This window comes from Schistocerca serialis, chromosome 4, assembly GCF_023864345.2.
Source record: "Schistocerca serialis cubense isolate TAMUIC-IGC-003099 chromosome 4, iqSchSeri2.2, whole genome shotgun sequence".
Taxonomy (NCBI): Eukaryota; Metazoa; Arthropoda; class Insecta; order Orthoptera; family Acrididae; genus Schistocerca; species Schistocerca serialis.
This window is the reverse complement of record NC_064641.1, coordinates 414090611-414095610: the sequence shown is the minus strand read 5'-3', so window position 1 is coordinate 414095610 and position 5000 is coordinate 414090611. Positions and strand designations below refer to the sequence as shown.

The 5000-nt window shown below is 52.9% G+C and overlaps 1 non-coding gene across 1 annotated transcript in view; it reads right to left on the bottom strand.

Annotated features, from left to right (window-relative positions):
• LOC126476852 (small subunit ribosomal RNA) overlaps positions 1–970 on the bottom strand; it is a 1909-nt gene extending 939 nt beyond the window's left edge. The window contains exon 1 of the ribosomal RNA XR_007587288.1: positions 1–970. This exon is cut by the window's left edge and continues 939 nt beyond it. This is a non-coding gene — a ribosomal RNA (small subunit ribosomal RNA).
• Positions 971–5000: the final 4030 nt, after the last annotated feature.

Below are 5000 nucleotides of genomic sequence, written 5' to 3'. Positions count from 1 at the left end.
CTGTCCCTATTAATCATTACCTCGGGTTGCGAAAACCAACAAAATAGAACCGAGGTCCTATTCCATTATTCCATGCACACAGTATTCAGGCGGGCTTGCCTGCTTTAAGCACTCTAATTTGTTCAAAGTAAACGTGCCGGCCCACCGAGACACTCAATAAAGAGCACCCTGGTAGGATTTCAACGGGGTCCGCCTCGGGACGCACGAGCACGCACGAGGCGGTCGCACGCCTTCGGCTCGCCCCACCGGCAGGACGTCCCACGATACATGCCAGTTAAACACCGACGGGCGGTGAACCAACAGCGTGGGACACAAATCCAACTACGAGCTTTTTAACCGCAACAACTTTAATATACGCTATTGGAGCTGGAATTACCGCGGCTGCTGGCACCAGACTTGCCCTCCAATAGATACTCGTTAAAGGATTTAAAGTGTACTCATTCCGATTACGGGGCCTCGGATGAGTCCCGTATCGTTATTTTTCGTCACTACCTCCCCGTGCCGGGAGTGGGTAATTTGCGCGCCTGCTGCCTTCCTTGGATGTGGTAGCCGTTTCTCAGGCTCCCTCTCCGGAATCGAACCCTGATTCCCCGTTACCCGTTACAACCATGGTAGGCGCAGAACCTACCATCGACAGTTGATAAGGCAGACATTTGAAAGATGCGTCGCCGGTACGAGGACCGTGCGATCAGCCCAAAGTTATTCAGAGTCACCAAGGCAAACGGACCGGACGAGCCGACCGATTGGTTTTGATCTAATAAAAGCGTCCCTTCCATCTCTGGTCGGGACTCTGTTTGCATGTATTAGCTCTAGAATTACCACAGTTATCCAAGTAACGTGGGTACGATCTAAGGAACCATAACTGATTTAATGAGCCATTCGCGGTTTCACCTTAATGCGGCTTGTACTGAGACATGCATGGCTTAATCTTTGAGACAAGCATATGACTACTGGCAGGATCAACCAGGGAGCTGCGTCAACTAGAGCTGAGCAGCCGGCCGCCCGGGAGTGTGTCCCGGGGGCCCGCGCGAACACGCAAGCGTCCGCTCAATTATTCTGCAAACAGGAGGAGGCTGAGCTCCCCTGCACAACACACCTCGAAACCCTCTCAGGTCCCGGCGGCGCGCAGCGCCGTCCTAAGTACTTGGTCGGGTTCGAGAGAGGCGCAATCGCCCGGAGTTAGGCGAGTAGACGCTTTAGGTGCGACCACCCGTGCTCCCAACTGAGCTTGCCGCTGCCGACAGAGGCCCGGGAGCGTGCTGTCGTGGCATTCCCGGCGGGAGACAACACGCGCCACCTACGGTGACCGGCAGCTCCAACGCCAGCGCCACAGAAGGACAAAAGCCCCACTTGGGTGCCGAAGCGAACTCTCCCAGCACAGCGCACGCGCCAACACGTCCGCACAGCTGCGATACAAACCACCTGCGAGAACCGCTGGGGCGACCGAGCAGCAGACGGCGTCGCGGCGCCGAGCGCCGGGCGGCGGCGCATCCTCAGCGCACAAAGTCCTCAATCGGACCAGCACACTGCAGATGGCCACCGCGCTTCGCACCGGGCCCGCGAGGACCTACTTTGGCCGCAAGGCGCCGCGAGCAGGGGGCGCCGGCGCGCAGCTGCGCCGCCTGCCGCGTCCGTCGGCCGGCGCGCCTGCCACTGGCCGCCCCCACCAGCCGGCTGTGGCGCGTGCGCCCACGCACCGCGCTGCCAGCACGCCGGGCGGCCCCCCCTCACCGGCCGGGGACGGTCCCACCCAGCCACCGCCGCGTATCGCCTCACACCCAGATCCCCTTTCACGTTCGTGGGCATGGTGGGTCCCCTTTCACGTTCGTGGGCATGGTGGGTCTCCCTGAAACAACCGGTTAATAGCTCGACCGATCGTCGCCAACACTGATTCACCTCTAGCGAGAACAACCGCACCACAACGGGTTACCAGTTGTTCATTTGCGTAACGTCACCAGCAAACGTACACGTCCATCGCCATTTGCAACGAGTATTGCATGCCTGTGTCAGGTGTCACAACACACTACGTCTGCCCACATAGACGCAACAACATGTGCACGCCTAGAGAACACGTGGAAGGTAGACCCCGTACGTATGCGGTGTCCATTGCGCGAACGACTGTCAGCCCGCCTCTGCAGCATGTCGCAGATGTGGAACGCGGTGCAACATGCTATCACGGTGTGTGAGAAGAGACGACTACGTCCGAATACACGCTCCACTACATCAACAGACTGCTCATGCTGATCGCCATCCAGGGCGTCCGTTCCTCCCACACGTCTGTATGGCGTACCACACTGCAATCCAGCTCTTATAGGGAGACGACACGTAGCTGCGTGCACAATATTTGGACTGTATGGTCCGCCGTTGCTAGGCGCAGTCGTCATACGGTCACATGTGCCACGATGTATCATTCAGTACATACGGACCAATGTGCAGTACAGTTTGTGGGTTTTGCGTACATCGGCGGACAGGTGACAGGCCGTACCACAACGTAGGCTGAGTACGTCGGCATGCGAAGGGCATTGAACATGCAAACTTCTCACCGACCAGCTTGCGAAGGCAGGGGGGAAGGGGGGGGGGGGGGGGCGGCATGTACGTCCTGCTGCTATCCACACTACAGTGTATAGCAGGAGCATGTGGAAAGTCAGCAACACCTGCAAGGTGTTTAACATGACGCGATACACAGGGGACCGGGCAGTGCGAGTAGGGAACTATATTGCGAGGGTTGCGGTTAGGCAACACTACACCAATTTAACGGGTTGCATAACAATTACAGAGCAGGTTCAGCGACAACGTGCGTCAGGTTAAGGCGCAATATAGTTTAGGTTACGGCGCACTTTAGGTTAGGTTAAGGCACATTATAGGTTAGGTTAAGGCACATTATAGGTTAGGTTAAGGCACAACATGGGTTAGGTTAAGGCACAACATGGGTTAGGTTAAGGCACAACATGGGTTAGGTTAAGGCACAACATGGGTTAGGTTAAGGCACAACATGGGTTAGGTTAAGGCACAACATGGGTTAGGTTAAGGCACAACATGGGTTACGTTAAGGCACAACATGGGTTACGTTAAGGCACAACATGGGTTAGGTTAAGGCACAACATGGGTTAGGTTAAGGCACAACATGGGTTAGGTTAAGGCACAACATGGGTTAGGTTAAGGCACAACATGGGTTACGTTAAGGCACAACATGGGTTACGTTAAGGCACAACATGGGTTACGTTAAGGCACAACATGGGTTACGTTAAGGCACAACATGGGTTACGTTAAGGCACAACATGGGTTACGTTAAGGCACAACATGGGTTACGTTAAGGCACAAATTAGGTTAGGTTAAGGCACAAATTAGGTTAGGTTAAGGCGCAACGTAGGTTAGGTTAAGGCACAACGTAGGTTAGGTTAAGGCACAACGTAGGTTAGGTTAAGGCACAACGTAGGTTAGGTTAAGGCACAACGTAGGTTAGGTTAAGGCACAACGTAGGTTAGGTTAAGGCACAACGTAGGTTAGGTTAAGGCACAACGTAGGTTAGGTTAAGGCACAACGTAGGTTAGGTTAAGGCACAACGTAGGTTAGGTTAAGGCACAACGTAGGTTAGGTTAAGGCACAACGTAGGTTAGGTTAAGGCACAACGTAGGTTAGGTTAAGGCACGATATAGGTTAGGTTAAGGTACGATATAGGTTAGGTTAAGGACGATATAGGTTAGGTTAAGGTACGATATAGGTTAGGTTAAGGTACGATATACGTTAGGTTAAGGTACGATATAGGTTAGGTTAAGGTACGATATAGGTTAGGTTAAGGTACGATATACGTTAGGTTAAGGTACGATATAGGTTAGGTTAAGGTACGATATAGGTTAGGTTAAGGTACGATATAGGTTAGGTTAAGGTACGATATAGGTTAGGTTAAGGTACAATATAGCTTAGGTTCAGATACACATTGTTGTAGGGAAAGGTGTATTTGGGGGGGGGGGGGGGCGGCAGGTTCGTTGATAGTGATTATCGTAATTGGATGCCTGCGGCATTATCCGATTTGTCACGTCAGGATGCACTTTTGGCTCATGACAGGCGGCGCTCCGATTCCATGGTTGTGGCAGATCTGTGTCTTTCATTCCTGCCATTGTTTGTGTGCTGTGACAGGAGGCAGTATTGTGATGTTGGGTGCACCCCTGTGTAGGACATGTGTGGGTGTTCGTGGCTTAGCTGAGCAATGTGCGGATGTCGGAAGGGTGGGATATTGTGTTTTCTGGGTGGACCTCCCGGTCTGGTAATGATAGTGTGGATTGTGTCATGTGGCGGAGAGGATGCACTGGATGTTCTTCCATGCTGGTGGTTAGATATTGTGTGTGTGCCTGTTACAGGCAGAGAGTAGTGTGTGATAAGAGAGTAGTGTGTGATAAGAGTGTCTGGCTGACGTGTGGTTCTCATTGTGTGCAGAGTCTTTCAGCATGTATAGGGACGGTTGTATATATTATCTGTATTCTGATGGCTCTGCATCTATTACTAATCAGTGCCGTGTATACGGTTACTCTGGTTCCAGTCGAAACTGTTCTATCTCTGTACATTAGTGACACTACGGCTCCACTATGTTGCCGCCCCTGTCGGCCGTTTCCCCCAGTGTATGGCTAATGATTATCAGCAGTCAGTCTATTAGTCAATACCGGTAGTGTGACGACGTCAAATGTCCGGGATGGGGGAAGCTACACCCTTCCCGTGGGTCAGGGCCTAGAAAGACTCTTCCCACGCAGGAGACTGACTGTCGTTACTCTTCCGAGACATATATGTGCCCAGCGTTTTTTGCGACTGCGAGTGCAACGCCAGGAGGCTCGGACTGTCGTTACTCTTCCGAGAAATATATTTGCCCAGCGTTTTTTGCGACTGCGAGTGCAACGCCAGGAGGCTCGGACTGTCGTTACTCTTCCGAGAAATATATGTGCCCAGCGTTTTTTGCGACTGCGAGTGCAACGCCAGGAGGCTCGGATTGTCGTTACTCTTCCGAGATA